Raw genomic sequence first — 22,878 nt, 5'->3', positions numbered from 1 at the left:
GAGGAAAGGAAACTCAGTTACAGTCTACCTCCTTGCACGGATCAGGGATGCACAACACCAAGTACGTTTAGAAGTACTCTACATATTTGGTGCTTTTACAAGAGTAAGACCTCTTGTTCAAAAGTAGTGGTATAAAATTGTTTTGCAAACAGTTTGTCCCCTTCTGAAGATTGCTCTTTCTCTCCCAGACTCAAGATTGAAGGACTTGCTCCTGGGTAAAAGCCAAAGAAGAGCTGTGGGGTTTGGGTTTTTTTTGTCTTGCTTTGAAAGTCTTTGCCCTCTACCGCTTTACTGAAACAACTGAGCTGGAAGTCCCCTTTCTGAACAAGTCCAGTCTTTCTCCTGGCCCATTCCTGTGCCTGCTCCCATTGAGAAGGTTCTGGCTTTCATTCACTGAACCTCTGTACTCATTCACATGTTGCCTTCTGATGAGATTGAAATAAGCCAGTGTTGTTACTTGAGATGGATTAATTCCATTAACTTAACTTTAAACATACTGCAGATCAATTCAGAGACTGGCTATGTCTGTAGCATGCCACCTTAAAACGCATGGCAATGTTACAAATGATGTTTTATGAGCCTGATCTTTCTCCCTTTAATTGAAAAAATAATGTTAGAAAAAACAACTGTTTCTTGACCTTAAATCTGGGCAACACCCTGTTTAATCTGATTCTGAAAACATAGCCATCAGCCAATACAGCATGGATTGCAAGTTTGTTCATGGGGTGTGTGTTAATTTGTACCACTAGCACACAAACAGCTGATCTCAAAAGTGAAAACCCCATGAATTAATAAAAAAGAGAGAACTTTAATTGCACAAGCTGTTTATGGTGGAATAGGTTATTGTAAGTACTGTGTGTAGTACGTGCGTTTTGATCACCCTATGCTCAAAAGCTAGGAGTAATCAAAGTCTCCTTTGATACTCTTGTCTTTTGACTTCATATAATGCTTCTGATTCTACTTGGAAGTAGGCTGCACCTGATGTACAAACTTGTACTTTTTTGAAACTGCCTTTATTTTTGACGTTCTCAAAAATGTCCCCTTTGACCTTCTGGTTTGTGTTAATAGTGAGGGAATGAGACCAGGTTGAAGTTTTTCACTGTGACATTTGAAGAACAGACGAATGGCAAGAAGGACAGAACAACGTATCACCCTGTGGCAGCCTCACAGAGCCAGGCTGTGACTTTCTTTTTTCGATAGGGAATTCAAATGACAAAATAATCAGTAACAAGACAGGGATTGCTAAATGGAGCAGAGATGCTTGTCTTCCTGTTGTCACTAGTTTTACAGTGGAGATACTTTTCGCTTAACAGAGGTGCAAGCTGAAGCCAGAAAAAATAAGAGTTGTTTTCCCCCGTTGGCTTCAGGGTGCTCTGTCCCTCCTGGCCTCTCATTGCATCAGGGCAGGATACAATGATGGTGGGCAGAGAACATGCTGGGGTCTATTGCATACCCCCAGGCGGCCGAATCATGTCACTCGGACTTCAGAAGGAGGAGAGAGCGAGCATGAAATGGGTCAAGACAATAAAAGACACTCAGAAGTTCAATGTTACAGTTTAACTGTAGTCTGTATAGTAAGAAAGCTGTAGCTTTATTCAAGAAGAATGAATATGTGTATGTTCATATACATAGAAAACTCAATTCACAATCAGATTTTTTTGTTAATTAACTATGTAAATGTCTTCAGACAGTTATGCTTGAGGACAGCAATGAAGTAATGCTCAGTTATTAGTGCATAAATTATGTGAGAGAAGGCTGAAAGCTTTCTTAACATTACTGCAAATATTCTTGAGCCTTGCTGTCAGTGCAAGGTGCCCCACTGCTATCTTTCCACCTTTTTTTTTGTTGTTGTTGTTGTTTTGGGGAGGAAAATCAAAACACCTGTAAATCGTGAAGGATAAAATACATAGCAAGGTATTCTTCATTCAGTATTGTCAGCAGATATTTTAACCACGTTTTCGGAAGGAAAGCACTAAAAATATATATGATAAAAATCATCTAGGATATGAGGTGTGGGTTCCTGGGGATCAATAATTGTGGCATCCTTTTATGTGATGGTAAGGTGTTTTCCTTTACTGTAATACTAACATGCATACCGACATAGCAAAAGAGTAGCAGCAGAAGGATTATGCAATATCACTTCTCAAGAGGGAGGAAGGAATAAGCAGGAGGCCAGTGATGATTAACCGTCTGTGTTTTGTTGTTTAGAAAGAGTTTCTTTTTGCATCCCAGTGGATTTCTCTGTTTAGTTTTGGAGGACCTAGTATATCTAAGCAGCTTCTTGTTAATTTTAAAAGCAACATAGCATAGACAGAAACTTGCTCTTTTGAAAGAATATCTTAAAATATCACTGGAAAATTCCTCTAATGTTAAAGTGTACTCCCTGTGGTATGATATTCTTTGTTTACCAGTGAATATGGATAGTGCGGAAATCTGATAGTGTGGAATGCATGGCTCCCTAAAAATGAGGAGAATCTTTCAACTGGTCAGAGTCGGCATTCAAGCAAATGTTTCTGAACTAGCCAGATGACAATTACTTTTGTATTACAAAACTCATGCATCCTTAAATTAAGAGACTATGACCATATTCTTTGCCCTGAGTATTAATACGTTACAACTTTTCTGTTATTATTTAAGGAATCCCACAGTGTTGATCCACCCGACTTATTACTGCTGCGCCTCCACTTAATACCTTCTGGAGTTTGAGGACGTTGATTCAGAAATACACAGCACAGTTCAGCATAATTGTGGCTTTTTGCCTGTCGATTTTGTTGCACTGCAGTAGTATGATCCTTAGTAGTAGAGGCTGACTTCTCCAACTATGTTTTGAAACCCTATCATATAAAGAACTGTAAATGGAAGATCAGCACGAGACAATGTATAGAAACAGTTGAACAGTAATGATCACGACAGTGTTCTAATGAAATGCTGTGCGGTACTTGAGATGTCCAGGATTCTCTAGAAATAAATAGAAATGTTGCCAGTTATGCTTTTTGGTGGACTTTGGCTGAAAAGTTTTTCAGTGATTCTAGCAGAGAAAGAGTATGACTTAATGTGCTTGGGGACTGTGCTGCTTTATTGCAACTCCCTCACTACCTGAGACTTTTTTCTTTTTTTTTATTTTTCCTTCTAACCATTGTAACAAAGCATTGTATTGAAGTGTTGAATTTGAGGGGAAACTAAGAATGAAGCTGAACCATAGTGGACACAACTGAAAATATCATGACAATTCTTTTTCTTTCAACAGAGCGGTATCTGTTTATATTACTGGAGGAGTTGGATCCTGTATTTAAAACAATTTAAACTGGGCTCTTCGTTCTCCTGAAGAATTCTGTCTGGCACAGTGGGTGGGGGGAGTCCTTTTAGTGTCCTTCCAGACACAAATTTAAATGGTTAATTCCCTCACACACATGGACACTCATATATGCACACCCCTGCACATCTGGAAATGTGCTGGAGGCTGGTAGTTCTCAATCTTCTATGAAAACTCAAATCGTGTAAAATTGAGATACGCGCACGTTCATGGGGGCAGGTTTTAATCACAAGCTTGAAAATAGATACAGGCTTTGTGGTAGTTCTGGATTGGAACAAAATCTATATTGATTGGGTTTGAGTAGATTTTATTCTAGAGTGAGTTTGAACAGAAAGATTGTCGCAGTGGCAATGGTTGAAACACAATGAAAACAATTGCCTCAAGCTCTAGTAAAAGCAGATAATCTTTCACAGCTCTAATTGTTTCACCCTTAGAGTCCTTTTTCCAACCCCTGGTACAATAGTTCTTCACTCTTTTATTCCCCTAGAGCACTAAGGACACAGTGACTACCAAAATCCTGTTACACCTTCCCCATGCTGAAAGACTGCAAGTATATATGTGTCTGGAGACCTCATGAGGGGTGAGTAGAAGCTGTGACCAAAAACGGAGGTTGCCCACTTACTGAAGGAGAGCAGCCAGCCAAGCTGAAAACAGCAGAATAGTATTTAAGGCTTACAACCATTAACTGTGATATTTCGCTGAGGTGCAGTTTTTCATGTTATTGGAAAATACTGAATAACACCTTCATTTTCCACCCCGCAATTCCCCATGTAACTCCATAACTAAACGGAACTAGTGCCCCTATGCCTTCTCAGCTGCACTATTGCAATTCAGAGACCTGATAGGTGTCTAAAAAAATCAAAGCAAGCTTTCTAAATTTTGTGAAACCTACTGAAAGGAGTAGTTTATGTTTTGATACCCTAGGGTATTAGTCTTAGCTTTCAGTGCCTTGCGCTCTCAATCTACCCATTTAATTAACTTTTAAACCATTTATATTATTGACTTAGACAAGAAAGTCATCAAATGAATTGTTTGGTTTGGTGTGTAGTGTTCCTGCTTTTTGCTAAGCAAATACTTTCAGCTGTTCCAGAAACTTGAATTTCATTGCTTAAGGAATGACACAGATGTTTATAGAAAACTCTTGAAAGACCCTCCCTTCTGGTAAGGGTGAGAGCAGATGGAATTAGTTGATTTGGATGTATTACAAGCGGCATAACCAGCAAATTTTATAGATCAGGTTGCCCAGTATGTACTTACATATATATGTATATAAGATGTTTTATATTTATTTTATTTTGTGGTTTGTTTGGGTTTTTTTCCTTCCCATTCTCCCCAAATTTGCCCAGATTTTACCCTTAGGAAGTTTCTGTCTTCAGCTATTTGGTAGCTCTAGCAAGTCTTTATCAAACTTGTACGAGCTATGCCTTCCTCCAGAAGCTTAAAATGTGGTTTTAACCAGATAAATTTTAACAGCGTCTGCAAGAAGATACTCCCTGATAGAAAATGCTCCCTATCCTGTTAAGTTTGAAATCCCTGTCCTGCAACTTGTATGTCAATTTGTGAAACTGGAAAATGACAAAGAGAGAGCAATGTGGGGGTTTTTCCCCTTGCTTTTTTTTCCGAAACTTTAGCTAAAACATGTCCCAAAACATCAGTGTGGGTATCATGGAAAACTTCGTCTCTGATGGGCAACTTGGTAAAGTTGTTAAGAAGATGACCTTTTATCGTAGAAAAAAATATGGGTTAGTTTTTAATGGAGAGGCTTCCTGGCCCATCTCATGTTATATGCAAACTGGAGAGAAGGGACCCTTTTGGCCACGGAAAAGAAATTGAGGACTTTAGCAACTTGACTTAACGTGTGCATTTTAGTGAAATGTCTGGTATACCCATACTATCAGTGAGCCTCATGATCCCTGATGTATTTTCCCTTGAGTTATCCTCTTGAGGCAAGAGAAGGGGTTCTCCCAGTGTAGGCTGGGAGCTGAATTACGGAGAAGCTAAGAGATTTGCTGCGGTTTACACGCGCTGGAAATGGTTTCTTCCTAGTAGTAGTCTGCTGTTCCTCTCGGAGGATTATCATTTTTAGTATTTTTACGTGTTGATAGAGATTCTCATGAGCAGTGGTGAACTGATGATTTATATGACAATATATCACAGAACAAAATAATTTAATAAACTTCACAAGAATGTTGGGATTTTATAATCATTTACATGGAAATTACTTGTATGGATGTAACTTTTATTTTAGAAGTTTCTATAATAAATTACTGAGGAGACATAATCTGATTGAAGAGTTAGAGACAAATAATATTAAACCTGTCGTATGTTTACATGCCTTGAAATGAATTGTAGTAAGCTTTGACTGCTACTACGGGAGAAGAGAATATTTGAAAACTGGATGAAAATTTCAGAAAACTCAATACAAGCAAGGTGTCAGAGCAGGTAAATTGATGGATGGATTTTGAGAATAGTTTCATGTGAAATTATACACATACACGCATGTAAGATGAGTATTATGTATTCCCCAGCATTCTGGTGAACTTGGCAGTCTGAGTCTTACTTACCCAATTACACAGCAGCATGGAAAATGACTAATCCAAGTAATCTGTGTCTAGCAATTAAGCGGTCACTTAATCCTGATTTCTCATCATCTTCTCCAGGCTGGAGGGTATGTTCCAGTGTCTAAAAGAATTCAGATACTTCTGTTCTCTTTGTATCCACAATCGGCCATGAGTAATCTTCTTGCCAGGTGGTTTGTACCAGCAATAAGGCCTGCACTCAATACAACTAGGATCAGTGGATTCATTTATTAAACCAATTTTAGTCCACACCTACAGACCTGGAAATCTAACTGTGCCTTTCCTTTAGCCTTCATGGGTAGGACTTCCCTGTTTCCAAACATTTGGACTGTGTATTAACAATTAAGCTTTTTTTATTTATTATTTAAACACAATATTTTTTCAGTACCCTGACTTACCCCCTTCACAAACAATGTGGAGAACATCCCATGGGTGAGATCATCTCCCATCTAGCTCCTCGGTGATTAGCCAGAGACACCCTCTCCTTGATCTGCCTACAGTCCCAGGGAGATGCTAGTCTGGCCTGGTGAAATAAGTCAGATTTTGCTCGCATGTGGGCAAGGTGTCCTTGGCCCAGGCCATCTCCAAACCTCTGCTTTCTCTTCTTCTGACGTGCAGGCTTGTGTCTGTTGTCGTGTCACAGGACATGTAGGTCTACCTTGAACCACGGGATAGATGCTTCCTGTGCACGTCAGGTCGTTTGGAAGGACTGGATCTGCACAAGGAAGCTACACCTGGGGATTGGGTTTCTTAGTGGGTTATGGCCAGGAGAGATGCTAAGTTGTGGTGGGGCACACTAGATGTTATCCTGCCCTTTTATCTCATCTGCTAGGTCTGTGATGGAGCTGACCAGTTCATGCAAGTTCACAAACTGGGGGAAAGCACTTGTGTTGCTGTGAAAGAGACATAACAAAAAGGGAGACTAAGATGGGAGTTGAATGAATCTTACAGATGAGGTTTGACAGGTTTGCATCTCTGATGGTAAAATTCCCCTCAAAAAAAAGGTTGCTGCTGTTGAGAAATGAGGTCATTGCTATAAAGAAGTAACTTTATTCCTTTTTATGGTAATTCATGTTGCATCTGCATTCAAGCTGTATGCAGAAAATGTGATTTTTTTAGGTGACACCGGAAGAATTGTGAGTGAGTAAGCCTTGCATAAGAGGCTGAGCTGTGGTTTGGATTTTCATGAACATAATGGAGTGCATCTTTGGATAACTTTTTGTACTGATGCATGTGAAACTAAAAAATTTGTTCCCTAAGGTTTTCTGTGGTGCCTGTAGCCCACCGTGGCAGTGGGACATTTGAATCCTATTGTACCATGAAAAAAGTAAAAATACATCAACACCACTCTGTGTGTGCACCAGTCCTGCAAGTTTTTTTATTTATTTTTGCAGCTGGTTGAACTTCAGTATCTTCCTGCACGCTTTTGGTGTACTGCTGGCAAAGTTGAACAGTATAGTAGAGAGAGACCATTCACTCATTTTCCACAGCTTAGTGATCATTACTGTACTATAATTAAACTCTAAGTGTATCTGTTTGTTAGTTTACAAAATCTATTGGGTAACATAGCCAAAATATATCCAAGTTAGTTTATCATGTCTCGGTCATGAAATTCAGTGACCTAAAGATTGATCCTTTTCATAGGAAAGTACATTTCAGCCTGCACCCCTTCTCTCTTCCCCCTGCTATGCACCAAGGAAAGCACCCGAGCTGTAATTTAATTTAAGGAAAGCTTAAACTTTTGTTGTTGTTGTTGAATGGAGCGGCGTTCCCTGCTTGAACACCACATGTTTCCTTAAGGCAGGAAACCTCACTGAGGATGTTATATGCAAACAGCTCTGCATCCTGCGGTCTCTCTGCGAATGTTTGAACCCATACTGTGTTTGACCTATGGGCTGGCACAACCGCACTGCCGAGCTGCGCGATCAAATGGGCCGCTAAACAATGCTGAATTCAATTAGAAAGTTCTGCCATCTGCCATTCTGTATTGTTTTGAAATGTACTGTGCTTCCATTTTTTAAGAGACTATTCAGTATTGCTGCAGGTAGTTCAGTTATAGATTTAAGAGGTGAAGCAGTGGAGGAAGGAAGGCTGTGAATCTCAATACATTTGCTAAAAAGTAATAGAGTTTCTAGGACTCATGGTTTAAAAGGGGAAGGAACTGCCCATTCTAAGGGTGATCTAATCTACTATTTCAGTAAAATCTTGTAGTTTTCTTAGCAATGGACTAAAGCAGTAAAGACAATGTTGTCTTCAGGTATTATTTTTAATGAGCATTTATACTGAATTACACCTACAGAGAAAGTGCAGGTAGATAAAAGGGATCAGGCTAACCTCAGTTGTTGTTGGGGCTGGTCAGTAGTTTTTTTGGGCAAAGTCTGAAGCAGTTGAGAAGTAAAAGGTTTGTTATGGTTTGAGAAAACCCATAACAACCGGGGTAAACAAGGAAACACGAGAGTTGAAATATAAATAGATTTAGTAGGATAAGACTAAGTAATTAACAATAATACTAAAGAACCGCTATTGATCCTGATAGAAATATAAGATATACAAGGATTATACTCATCCAGTTTTATCAGCAGGAAGCTGTGCACTCCCAGCAGTGGACAGCAAATGTCGGACACTGCGAGCGCTGCGGCTTCAGGACGAAGGGAAGGGCTCAGGGGTCTGGCACTGGGGCAAGGAGTTTCTTTGGACCGCTGCCATCAAGGTAGAGACAGACTATGCAGCAAACTTCCTAATTTATATTGAATGTCATGTTCATGGTATGAAATAATCCTGTTGGCCAGCCTGGGTCAAATGCCCAGGCCCTGCTCCTCCTCATCCCTGCTCCTCCTCATCCCTGCTCCTCCTCATCCCTGCTCCTCCTCATCCCTGCTCCTCCTCATCCCTGCTCCTCCTCATCCCTGCTCCTCCTCATCCCTGCTCCTCCTCATCCCTGCTCCTCCTCATCCCTGCTCCTCCTCATCCCTGCTCCTCCTCATCCCTGCTCCTCCTCATCCCTGCTCCTCCTCATCCCTGCTCCTCCTCATCCCTGCTCCTGGCAAGGCTTGAAAACACTGAGACCTGGAATCCCACATACCATAGCTGGCTATAAAGTAAATATTTTCACAAATTCAGACACTAGAGTCTTCCAAAAGTGTAGTTTTCCCCAGCATTAGAAGAGAAGTTAGTCCTGTGTCCCTCAACCTAGAACAAGGTTCAATAATCTATTACTAAGTACAGTCCCCTCAGAGCAGAGGAGAATTTTTTATCCTTTTGATATGCTTTTAATAGCCTGAGGTGTGTTCTTTACTGGGCTATGCTTTTCGTTCAGTCGGTCATGGGTGGCAAAGACAAAGCTATGTTATTTATGTTATTAGCTTCTGGTTATATTTTCTGCTTTCAAACAGCAGTTTTGAAACTGTAGTGTGTGTTATTAGCTGAATTTTACTGCTTTGTCCTATGCATTATACAGCCCAAATAACGTTCACTCTAACTTTACTTTGATTATTTTTTGTTTTCTTATTACATCTTTTTTTGAAGCTTATATTAAAAAAGCTTATAGAAATATGTATTCCTTGATGGCTTGAAAGAAGTTGTCATCTCACAGCTGGAAAGGCCATTTAGCTTCTGGGACTGACTTTCTTAGTGTCTCTTGCTATCCTTTTGTTGGAAATGATTAGTTTTACAATAGTCCTGCTGCTTTTAAACAAATGTTACAGAGAACAGTTTCAGATTTCCAGTTGATCTTAGATGCTCTGTTGAATTTGAATGTAGAAACTTAATCATGTTGCTTATAACTGGTTTCTCAGTTTATCAGTTTACCTGTGTCACTATCACTTTATATTAAATAGAGTCATTGTTCCACAATGGGGTGTGTGTGCGCATATATATATGTATGTATGAAAATATGTAATGGATAAATGTGGAGGTTTTTTTCCCATAAAAAAATGTTTTGTAGCTTTTTGGAGGGCATAGGGAAGTCTTTGCAAGGAAAGAAGAGAATGAGTGAATGATTCTTCTCTATAACAAGGTGAAGTATTCAGGTCCTCACACTCAGAGGTGCTGGGAGAAGGTTATCAAACATTGGAACAGGCTGCCTGGGGAAGTGGTGGAATCACCATCCCTGGAGGTATTTAAAAGATGGGTAGATGTGGTGCTGAGGGACATGGTTTAGCGGTGACCTTAGCAGTGTTAGGTTGATGGCTGAACTTGATGGTCTTAAAGGTCTCTTCCAATCTAGACGATTCTATAAGTTTCTTTAAAGTCATATGAGATTATGGATGCTCAATATACTTGAAAAATCAGGCCATCTGTAACTGGAGCATCCAGCCATCGAGATACATTAAATTACTAAAATGTTTCCCTTCCTGTCCTGTCATTAACTTAAAGGATTTTGCTTTTCTATCTAAAACTTGAGATTATGCATCAAAAATACTATATAGATCTGTGTTTGTAAGGTACTTGGATACATGTGTACAAGTATGATAGACAAAGTCAAGTCTTCTATTAATTCTGTATTCAGGAGTGAGAAAACATGCCACAAGGGAGGCATGGGCTATATGCTGAATGGTGAAACTTGGAAGAAATTTTGGGCAGCTGTCTTGCTGTTTATTTCCTGTGTCTTGAATGGAACTGGAGTCCTGTGGAAAATAACAATTGTGGTTGTGTATTTTTTTTAAGCTTTCTCATATTACTAAATGAGCAGAATAAAAATTGACACGTTTTTAAGGTGTTGAACAGTTGAAAGGCTGATTTAGTACTGAAAGCTCTGCCTAAGACTTCATGGCTTAGGCGTTTTTGTTTTGCTTCTTGAACTCCAGGAATAGCGTTCGCAATATAGTAATGATTGTGTAGGGGTTTTGTGCACGCACACAAGCTTAATTGCTGAGGGTTGGAATAGCACCGACGTCCATGAGTGGTAAAGGCAGGAGTTATTCTGGAATATTAACTTGGGATGATCAGAAAGTGTTTTAGTCAAGACCTCTTTTTTGTTTGCATTTATTTACTCTGGTTTCTGGAAACATTATTGTAGGGTCTTTGAAGAATAGATGAAAAGATGTGTGTTTGATCATGCTGATTTGCAATAACGATAAAGGAAAGAATAAAGATGTAATAGAGTAAAAATCATGCACTTTTTTAAAATCGAGGATGCTTGCTCATCTCGTAAAATAACAAGCTTCCAATCCTGACAGGTTCTTCCTCTGCAGTCTCTGAGGGGACCCGAATGGTTATAATCGGTACCCAATAGTCTACACGTGGAAATGTGGGGCAGTATTTGCTGGTGAGTGGTGTTTCAGTACCAATGGAATGGGAAGATCACTTGATCTAATATTGGAATAAGTCACAGAAAAATTCATGTCCTTTTCTCTTTCTCAGCCATCTGGGTTTACCATGTAGGGAGACAGGTTTTTTCCAGATTTTCTTGGAAGATAAGCTAGTCTGCCCCAGACAAGGTGCATGCATGAATCCTCTTGAGAGTGCCTGCTAGGCTGAAGAGCATGAGCTGTGTGCAACAAGAAGCTGATATACTAATAAACATGGGGAAAATAACAAAACCTGCCCCAAATCTCTGCGTGAGTGAGTCAGTGATTGAATAGATACATCTTATTAACCTTTCAATAGTCCCAAGCTAAAACTGTCCTTATCACTCCTACATACTCCCTGAGGGCATCTATTAAACTATAGTTGCTGCACATGATATGCAAGGAGAAATGCTCAGCTGTGGAACGTGGGTATCCAGCATTTGATCATTGGAAAAAATCTAACTCTGTTCGCACTGATAAATTATTAACGAGGCTTCCGTAAATGTATCCTTAACTTCCAGAAATCTGTATTGGTAAATGAGGAACTTGGCTTTACAGGTCAGATTGGGATGGGCTCATTGGTATAGTTTAGCAAGAGGCAGTAACGAGAGTTACTACTGTTAGCATCTCCTGACAATGTCCCCATCATCTTGGAGAGCAGGTGTTCTCCGGGTGAGGATGTGGAGCCACCATCCCTTCCATGCTGGCGAACTTTGGTTGCCTACTCAGTGTACACTGGACCATCTTGGAGACAACTTGTCCCTCTCTGAAAGATCTTTCATAGATTTCTTACTGGAAGCACACATCAATGATGCTTTCCATCTTAAACCCAAACCAGTGAGTAGTTTGACCCTCACGTAATGATACATGTTGGTACTGTTTCAAGTGGCATAAGCTGTCTGTATTGCAAATGCAGTCAAAAGGCCAAAACACTTGGTATGTAGATTGCTGGAGTAAATCTTGGCCAAAAGGAGGCAGAAAGCTGCTATAGAAAGGTCAGGTTATTATTAATATCCCATGAGCACGGCTCTGCACAGTCATTCTCCTGAATAATTTCTCTTTTGCCATTTTACCTAAAAGCTAATGTACCAGTAATATGGTATCTGTGCCCATCACCTGTTCTTCCAAAAGCTTTGAAGAGCAGCTCTAGGACAAGTAGCAACTCTGGAAACTCACCTCCAGGTTCCTGAACTCTTTTGCTTGTAGTGTGAATTGTAGGAATTACATACCTAGCTGGAAAGAGGAAGAGATGTTTAAAGTATGGTAACAAACAGAATGTGAAGAGAAGAGAAATGATTAAGGGTTTGTCTGTGTCAGAGTAAGAGCTGCTTCTTGAGGGCTTCTGTGTCTTCCTGATGTTTGTGCAGCACCCACTAGTATTATAGTATGGAATTACCTTGACAGGTCATGGCCAGAAGGATAGATGACAAAGCTTGTGATCCTTTTCTTACAGTTAGCATAAAGTATCATAGTATAGTGTACATTAAGTAGCCTTTACGTTTGAAAAATTCAGTTGCTAACAGAGACTGATTGAGACCTCAAGTATCATAAGGTATTTCTGCAATGGAAATCTGTTTTCTCTCATGTCTTATAAAGTCATCTTTAGCAGTTACATCTGCTTCCTTCCAGTTTGGAGCACTTCCCACGCAGTGATCCCTTGTGCAGCTTTGAACTTCACTCCTCCAGCCCTGTGCCTGGCTGCTGCTTGCTAGCCAATGTTGAAGACACTGATGAATCTGCAGGTGCTTTTTTTGCCCAGTAGCCTGAAGCCAGACAGTTTGTTCAGCGGTGGCAACTTCAGCTGCATGCCCTTTTCTCAGGAGAGATACAACTGAGGAACTGGATGGGTTGTGCTGGGAGGGCAAAGCATTTTAAAGTGGCAAAGAAAACCATCCCAGATGTTCACTTTGTTTGATGAACAGTATTTTTGGAGAAATCTGTCGCTTTTCTTTGCTTGTTATACAATGTATGGAAAAGGATGCTGATCCTGTGTATGGTGCTGTCAGGCAGTCTATATAGGCTTTTGCTGAAGTTGCTCATTGGATTCATTGGGGTCCTAGAAGATCAGATGGCAGAGTGTAGTTTGTCTAAGCTCTGGTCCTTAGTCATAGATGATATGCGTGGCTGCTCCCCACAGACATACTGCTATTACTTTGAACTGTCTTGGATAGGCATTTATATTACAAATCGCACCTTGGGAAGCAAAGGAAAATCTCCACATACTCCACCACCTTCCCTGCCCTGCTGAAGGTGATCCTCAGGATCTGATAGCTGATGCACAACCCAGTCTTCAGACTGACAGCAGTGTAACCTATGAAAGTGAGATTACATTTTCTAACTAGATTTTTGTGGGTTTTTTTTCCTGCCAGACACAAAAATTTTGGAAACTGATATGCTTACAAATGCAGACTTTCCCAGCCATGCTCATTTTGTGGACACTGGGACAATGTACTGATGCACTTCATGGCAAGAGTTAAGCAACCTGTTTGCTTTATTTGTTGTTTATAGAGAAAAACCTTGTAGCATTGTATTTAATCAAAAACAAAACAAGGCAATACTCCAAGCTCATCCCACTTTCTGATTAAGCTGTTTATATCCTCTGGTAGGTTTATGGACAAGTGTCCTTGTGAACAGCTCATTTTATACTGCAAATGAGAAGCAGGATGCATTTGCTCATGTGTTTTGTATGCCTGCATTTGAGGTAGTCATGATGCATCCCCTTTACAGTCAGTGGAGAGAAATGGATGCTACTAGACAAGGATTCCTCTAACCTTTTAAAAATCTTCTCATGAAGTGAGTCATGCCCTAGAAATGCCTGTTTCTCTTCCTTGTAGAGTGGGGTTGGGATGACTAGGTCAGAATAAATAAGAGACATCATAGAATAGAATCATAGGATGGTTTGAGTTGGAAGGGACCTTTAAAGATCATCTAGTCCAACGTCCATATCCACCCTCCTAGCACTGGGCAGATGAATCTCCGGAAGATTTTTCACACCTGTCTAGACATAAGTCATATAATGTCTGATTATATAACTTTGGTGTGCATGAAAAAAAAAAAAACCTTATTTCTTTTCATTAAAACCTGAATCCAGTTGCTTTGCTAAATCAAATGGAAAGTTATTAACATACATAGTGGATAATGAGTGTTACTACACCATCCTGTTGTTGCAGAAGGGCAAATGAGCACTTAGCATCTAACAGGCTGAAATGATGGAGGACTGGATTTCTCACCTCCTACACACACATGCCACATGTACATTTTCTCATTCAAAGCACTCACACACCAGCTCTGGGGTTCCCTTCTGCTCAAAGCCAGAGGGGGTTTCACTGGCTTGGTAGATACTTTTCCAAATGGCCCTTCTTCTAAATGCTGGTTCCTTCTTCTCTGACTCTGCTGCCTGTCTGCTGGTCCTGAATAGTCTTCTTGCAGCCCTCTTGCAAAGCTCAGAGATAATTTAATTTTTCCTCATTCATGAAGGAAGCAAAGTCAATGACGGAATTTTATTAAGTGGACTAAAACTCAGATTGATAGTCATGAGTTTTTCTGCAAAATTAAGTGATGAAGTCAGGGCACCTTCTTTCAACGAGACTCAGTTCAGAAAATTAGTGAAAACATTTGAACTTGAAGACTTATGAACAGGTTTCTATTGAAATTTTTGAAGAATCCTCATCCATTTCTGTGGATTTTGACGTGGGAAAAAGGTACCACAAATTTGGAAAGTAAACAGTTGAGAAATTTCCTTCAACTTATCTGTTAAATTTTATAACTGTGAGTCTTGGTTAAATTTGTCATTTATCCAGCTATCAAACAAAACTTATATAAGGTGCATATTAGAACTTGGTTTACAACTGTGTATAAATCTGTTCTATTCTAGGCCTCAGTTCACTTCTTTTCTTTCCGTTTTATCACAGAAAGTATAGAGACACAGGGAAGAACTTAAACGTATTAAGGTAAATTTCAGTGCTGAATGAATACTGCCTTCATACACACTGTGACTAAGAATAAGTTGAGATGACTCAAGCCCTAAGTCATATTTTCATGGATGACTTAACATTCCACAGATGTTTTAGCTTAACAGTAGCAAAAATATTTTTCCTTCCTTCATTCCTTGGTTCAGATCTGTGCATTTGTTTAATTTTGCTAGCTGATGCATTGAATTTTGTTTCCATTCGTACCCTGGGAGGTATCATCTTTTCTGGATAAATGCTCAGCCAGGACAATGACCCATGTTTACTCAATGATGAGCGAAACAAAATAAAAAGGTTGCCACCTTGTTGTGTCATTCTTCCCATGCCTTGCCTCCTGCTTGTAAGTATATTAGCTAAAGCAGTGTAATACGGAGAAGATTATTAGATATTTGTTTATTCCAAGGCATCACCTAAGGGGTTAAATTCTCTCATTTCAGTGTTTTGTAGGATCTCTGGGGAGCGTGGCCTTGTGTTCATAAGTGAATGCCGTCTGGTGTACTCTCTGCCTCTGGTCTGTTCTGCACTTGCTCCCCTGCCCGCGTACACACTGCCTTTCTCCTGATGTAGTGCATTTGAAAAATAACACGGGGTGGTTGGGTGTACCCAGCCCAGTGGTGTACTCTACAGGGAGATTTCACTGGGCAGTGGTGTTCCCTGTTGCACGTGATATGCAACCTGACAGGCAGCTGTGTGAGCCTAAAATTCTACAGCAAGGACATGGAAAATGTCTTTTTTTTTTTTTTTTTAAATGCTTTTTCATGTTACTTGAAGTTTCTGATAAGGGCTGAAAAACAAGCAGAGGAAGACGTGTAGTAGGAGCATGGTTTAATGAATGGTCAGACCGGCAGTGCTGAACTTACTCTTAGCTCTCTTATTTGTATAATCAGGCATGTTAATTTACTGCTTTCTTGCACTGTAAGGCGGAATACTTTATAGACTTCATGAGCTTCAACATTATTGCTTAAGTCTTTAAACACTTATGATTTTGGTTTTGGAAATGTTATTACACTAGTGCTAGAAACTAGATATAGCTCGAAGGCATTAACTGTGGTTGGAGAGAGATCCGCAGTCCTGTAGGTATATGACAGCTTTGCCAAGACATTACCAGAACGCTGGAACCGTGCCTGACCTAAAAAATGAACTGCTGCTGAATCCATTCTTTTTGTTTGATTAATGAATCTGAGTTTTTCTGATTACTATGAAGTCAAACACACTTATGCTACATGACTTAGAGAGGTAGACTTAAAGAATCAGAGTTTCAGCTTTTCTCTCAGCTTGTATTCATTCCAGTGCACTGATACAAATTTGCATGATAGTTTTCTGTGCTTTTAATGTCTCTTCAGACAATGTTGCTGCCTCTCATACGTGGCCCTTTCTTTAATGCAATATATGACTTGCCAATTTGTAAATCTTCCAGCTCTTATATCTAAAGATCTTTGAAGTTCGTTCTTAGTCAAAAAATCTGCTTGCTGTTTGCGTTGTAATACCAACTAGAGCTCTCACTTGGTCACTAATCCATATGCCGCTAACTGAGATCGCATTCAACAAATTTGGTTTGCTTTGCTTTTCTTGCGGCTTGACTTCTGTGTCTTGAGTTGCTCTTCCTTACCTCCCAAATTTATTGATTTTGTGCAACAAGCGCTTCCTGGTGCTTCATTGCCTGCTGGCACTTAGTTTGCTTACCTGGGCGTGTGCCCTCTGCAAACACGTCGCTGAGAAGTGAAGCTGGTTTTTCTTGCTCCTGTATATGGCAATTGTATATTCTGTAAGCGGTATGCTTAAGTTAAAACAGGAAGAGAGACAGGTTGGCCATTAGACTCTCAACATGGTAAGCTTTACATTTGCTAAAGGTTCTTAGTACAACAAGAACCTTTTAATGTCTTTCTGCCATTTTATTAGACTTAATGTTGGCAGTCCTTGCCTGCCTTCCTCCACCATAGGCTTGCCTACAACTGTGGGCCTAAGAAAAGATAAAAGACAACGTGAAGCATGTCTCGGTGGCTACCTAGTGATGCCATCTTAGTTTTGAATTTTATTTCAGACCCCGACATGAGTGAACTCAGGACACATAGTACGGGTGTGCTTTGAGCATTGCATATATGAAATGTGTTTCTCTTCATTTGAGTGTCAAAGCTGGGTGCATTGGATCCAGATTCAGCAGGCCGTGGTACGTAGTGCCAGCACTGAGCTGGAAAGTGGGAACTGAGGCCACCTGAAACCTATGTCAGAGGCAGCAGTGCCATCAGTCCTGCTCCTGCTGGGTTTCAGACATTGCCATTTGCCTCCTGCAGTTTTAGTTTGGCCAGGGGTTTGTGCCTGTTTGAGAGACAATGGATCTCAGTTTGTCATGTGGCAAAAGTCAATTACAGTCCACAATACCATGCTGAATTCGGCTACTGCTGGTAGGAATATCTTAACCGATATGGAAATACTGTTTGTGCCTGTCCCAGATACACCCGTGCTAGTAAATATGTGTAGTGCAGACCATGTTTCTCTGCTGGCAAAGAATTTCCCACCAGCAGTAGTGGAAGGTTCTGTCACTCAAGCAAAGTGAGGTGGTTGATGCTGTGGTTCCTGTACCACTGCAGTCAGTGCACACGGAAAATTCTGCTTCCGTTGCTGAATCACTAAATTGTTCCACGTACTGGCTTCTGGCTAAGTAAACATAACGGCTTGGTGGTGGGAGTGATTTCTTGCATCAAGCAATTTGATAATAGCACCATTAAAGAAAAGAGGATAATTCCGCTCCGTTCATCTCGCTTCCTTTCAGCTCTACTTCTGTCTCTTGGGAACAGGATGCTTCTCCTCCTTCCTGAGAAGATGAGGGGAAAGCGTTTTGGAGTGCAGATGAAGCTGTTGATTTGCTTGAGGATACACGTGGCAGTGACAGTAGTGGTCACTGCAACTGTTGTATCTACAAGTGTAGCTGATTGTAGGGGATTCCGTATATCCTGTAGCTCTTAACATCCCACACAACGACTCAGTTTTGGGGGTCCTGTATTTCCAGTTGTCACAAGCAGCTATGCTAGCAGTTAGCAAAAAACATATATAAATAAATAAAGCGCAAGCATGTTCTTCCCCACTGTAATGCAGTTTTCTTTTTTTAAACAAGCCTTAAGTAATTCTTTTGCCCTGGGAGGGTGAGCAAATGCTCTCTGGATAGACATGGTACCTACGTACATTGGATGAAAGTATACTACAGGATAAACTGCACCTTATTCCTCAGTTGTAATTTTGCAAGAGCTGCCATGTGCTACGAAGTCTCTGATTTCTAACGTGTCTTCCTCAACATTATCTTCAGTGAGGAAGTCTCCATTCTAGAAATCCCTTTCCACAGGGGTAAGAGAAGTGGGGAAACCATGCAGATAGTCCCCATGAGCAGTTCTTCTACTTCTTTTCATGAGGCAAGAAAAAAAAAATCGCATACTCAAGAGGCTCACTTATATACTGTCTTGCCATTGTGTCGCTTCATTCCTTCTCCTTTACCAGTTCCTTTACAAGTCCAACATTAGATTGTTGCATTATTCTGACATAGGAATTTAATACTCTATCTACAAATTGAATGTAGGTTAGAACTAGCCCCATCCTATTAGGGGACTTTGTGTTTTTCCATGTGTCCTAATCTGCATTTTAGTGTTCCCCAAATGCTCTGTTGTGTGAAATCTTCACTCAGTTTAGGATGAAAACAACTACTTTTCCGTACCAGCCACAGGGCTGCTTAATAAAACATCAAAAGTCTGTTAAAAGAATCATCGTCGCTTTCTAAAAGCTGGCTGCCTTCTTTTGTTTTTAAACCCTAAATTGGTTCATAATTCAGCTTTTGTCAGCTGATTTATTCTGGACTGTTTTGAGAGAGAGCAAAAAGCAGTGCAGGAAAGAAGTATGAATTTTCCTATTAAATCTGTGAAACAGATTGGGTCAGGCCTGAAACAGGCACGGTCTCTAATCATGTGTTGTCTAAAGCAGGGAAGTCTTAAGTGGTAGTTTGTTACAAACAGTGTCTCATTACTTACTAGTCTCCTTTTCCATGCTCCAAGTGTTCCTGCTGGTTTTGCTGTCCCCGTTCTTTTTGTTTAACAACTACGTGTGTAACAGAAATACCCACCACTTACCACAAAAGGTATAGGAGCTAAACCAGAAGGTCTCCTGCTGTGAGGTGGGTGATGTTTTGGTACCTCTTGTACCAGCACATGTCAGTACGGAGGCAGTGTTATCAGAGTTTCAAAGCAGAATTTGCCTAATCAGGCAGGAATGAAGTAGGATGCAGGGACAAGGGATTTTTGACTAGATCTGTTTCATGTAGGGTACAGATACCTGCGCTATTGTGCTATTTTCATTCCTAAAATACAGCCTTGCAAGAGTAACCTTATCTAAGAATTGGGAAAACTTTGCTTATGCAAAGTTAACTGCTGCTAGTACTTCAGCTGGTTTGGGGTAGAGCGTATCACCTTGACAGATGTCATGAGTGTACTGTGTTTAGAAAGAATCTTGTCTGAACAAATACAAGCTTCTCTTGAGATGTGTTTTGAAGCTTCAGCAGCTAGGCAGTGTCTGGTTAGGATACGTCATATTTTTGAGTAGCAATTTCATAGTGCAGAAGAAAATCTGGAAGGTGAGGTGGGTCCGAATCTTAATGTCAACTGGCTGGTTGGTGCACATGCGTTAGATAGCTGTCAGACAGAATTCTGGGTTATTTCAGCATCAGAGATATTACTGCAGCCCCGAACACAAAAGCTCAGTGTTGTGCTGGAGACGGTGTTCCCCCCCTGAAGTAATAAGGGAAACTTGAGGATGCTGGTTTTTAAAGACGGTCGTCGGTGGGTTTTATGTCTTCCTAATACTGAGTATGAGATCATTAAAGAGGCTGCCATCCTGGCTCTTTAGGAGAATATTTTTGCTAATTCACAAGATATTTTAACCTACACAGAATTGGTTGAACACATAAGCAGGTAAAATTGTATTTCCCGACAGTTGCTAAATCCCACTGTTATGTGATAAAAACAGTTAAAACTCACAAGCTTTTTGTCATAAATGGGACTGAAGGATTTATTCCCAGGTATGTTCAGTAAAAAATAGAAAGAAAGGAACAAAACCCATCGTGAATAGACTAAAACTTCAGTTGGTCATAGTCTTTCTATAAAAATAGTTTTTACTCCAAACACCTTTTTGTTAATGTGGGTAACATAAATGTAATTTGGGTCGATCTGTCTATTTGATAAACATTATAATGCTCTGCATTATTCTCTATATTGCAAACTCTAACATAGTTTCTGTTGTCTTTACGAACAAGACTATAATAATTTCTATTCGAGATTCACATAGTTCCCCTGAAAGGCCAGCTGTCACCATGAGATACCAGAATTCCGTTGACTAGCCCACCGTCCAGTGGGTCTGCTCCAGTCTCTCTAAGCCAGTCTCACCTGGCACAGAAGGCAGTGGTAACTTGGAGACCAGTTGCAGTGCCAGGTTGTGCCTGTAGGCAGGAAGAATAATTCTTCCGTTCTCTCCTTTGTTAACACCTTCTTGTGTGCTTCCACTCTCCAGGCCTTCAAACCTCTTACCACCACCTCTGGTGCTGGCCCATAAATCCAACCTCTTCCCCACCTATGCCTGAGAGTAGCCAGGCGTTGCTGTGACTGCCTGTTGATCTGTGGCTCGGAAGGATCTCCGTTCACGTGGCATTTAGGTCCTACCTTCCTCCTACCTGCACGAGTTGCCTCTGCTCCCAATGGTGCATGTTCTGTGGTTTAGGATTTCCTCACCGGCGAAAGCTATAAAAAGCTAAATGGAATGATCTTTCAGCTGATTTACATCTGTCACAGGAGAGCATAGGACTCCTTTAAATTTTAAGTCCATCTAATCTGACAGTTTGTGACCTCATCACCCTTGTCAGTGTTTAGTTCTGCCCTGGAGTCTACATATTGGACCCTATGATCCAGGTAGCAACTTAAATAACTGGATTCCCAATTATGGCATGTCAGCCTTGGTAATTTTGGTTTTCGTATGTGCCTCCCTGTATTTGAGAGAAAAATCTTCCAGGACATTCAAGGCAACAGATATACTTAGCCAAAGGGAATTTTTGTGGCTTTTGGATATTCTGGTAGGAGTACTAACCTCTTTAGAGTTAAAAGAAAAAAGCTCAGAAAATATGGCCAGATGTCAAGTTAATCTTTTGAAGTGTTTTTTCTTTTCCCCGAATTCCCAATACCAGAATACATCTTAAAAGGTAAAGTGTTCTTGTCAGCCTGCTTGTTGTACCACTGTGCTGTTCTGCAAAAACCCTAGTTACCCATAGGGCATCATCAAGACAATAATGGTGCTGTCAGAGACCATTTTTAACACTTTTATTGTCCTAGATTTCTAGTTGTATTGCTCATTTTTAACCCTTAACCTCTTGGTTTTCCATTTTTCAATAAAACTTGGAGGGTTTTTTCTTCATTTAAAAAAAGGAAAAAAAGAAAAGCCTGTCAGAATAATGCTATGTGTGACCTACGCTACCCCGCAAGGCAGACTTGTGAACAAAAATTCAGAGCGCCTTGATCAGCCAAGCAACTTGGCTTATTCTCTGAGTGCTGAACTTGGCTCTCTGAGTTTTGTGCCTGTGGCCCATGCTCCCTGCCCCACTGATGTTAGGATCCGGTTGGGATGAAAGGACCGTTTTCACCAGGCATTTTGCTTCAAGAAAGAAGCTAGCCTTCTTGATAGTAACAAAGTATAATTCACATGTTGAGTTTCTTCCTTTTGCTTACAAGTAACTTGGCCTTATGGTATTAATAGAAGCACCATTTTCAAGAATTTAAGAATAAACGTATCAATCCAGTGTTTTTTCTATCAAAATAAATGCAGAGAATCTTTTTTTTTGTCCTGGTCTGAGGTAAAACTGAACCAATTTTCTTTCCAGTAATTTTGCTTTTCAGTTAAGCCTCTTCTAACTCTCGTGGCTTTTTATAATATAGCAACCTAGCCAGAAGTAGTAGTCTGTGGTTTGTTTGTTTCCCGATTTTCAGTAATAGTAAGCTCATAATTGGCAATCCTGACTTGTATTTCTGCCTTGCATTGACTTTTTGTGTGCTTTCAGTTTGTGTATGACCTTTCTGTCCCATTGTCCTACATGATGAAAGTGACACTGGTAGTTGGATACAGATTGCAGAAGCAGCGAGATTTATATTACTGTTTTCTTAGGTGAAAAAAAGGCGGGGGGGAAGGAGAAAATGTGGCGGTTGTGTATACTTAATGATATTTTCATTAATTTGAACATTTTAAAGATTAATTGAAACAGGTTACAAAATATCAGAAGAAATTCCCATGGTCATGTAACGCTAATAAGAGGGAAAATCTCCTTTGAATTTAAATTGTGACATTTGTATCCTTTATTATTTAAATAGTCAGATAACTGGGGGAATGGGGTATTTCAAAACTCAGAAGGAGTTGGTGAACAGCAACACAAGACTTTAATTTGATGCTATTGGCAACAGTATTTGGTTCTTCAGTGGTTATTAGGAAGGGAAACAGAAAGGGTATCTTGTCTTATAACCATAGTTGTCTTAGACCGTGAACACTACTCCTTCAATTCTCTGTGCTACTTATCTTTGTTAAAATCATTCCAAACTGTTGAAAGCTAGGGAAGCAGAAGCCGCTTAAAAAAAAAAAAAAATATTAAATTTCTTAAAAGCTGTTTTAGTTCTTCCAACATGCGTAATATAAAATAAATCTGCATTATCTTATAGCAT

At 40.1% G+C, this 22,878-nt stretch overlaps 1 protein-coding gene across 1 annotated transcript in view; it reads left to right on the top strand.

Moving 5' to 3' along the window:
- SYTL5 (synaptotagmin like 5) overlaps nt 1-22,878 on the top strand; it is an 87,239-nt gene that overhangs the window by 4,418 nt on the left and 59,943 nt on the right. The window contains exon 4 of the mRNA XM_074604021.1: nt 3,801-3,893. The gene's annotated coding sequence lies outside the window, so the exon portion shown is untranslated. The remainder of the gene's footprint in view (nt 1-3,800; nt 3,894-22,878) is intronic.

The sequence above is a fragment of the Larus michahellis genome, chromosome 1 (assembly GCF_964199755.1).
Source record: "Larus michahellis chromosome 1, bLarMic1.1, whole genome shotgun sequence".
In the NCBI taxonomy this organism is placed as follows: domain Eukaryota; kingdom Metazoa; phylum Chordata; class Aves; order Charadriiformes; family Laridae; genus Larus; species Larus michahellis.
Note: the sequence above shows the minus strand (reverse complement) of the source record. Positions and strands in the feature narration are given on the sequence as shown.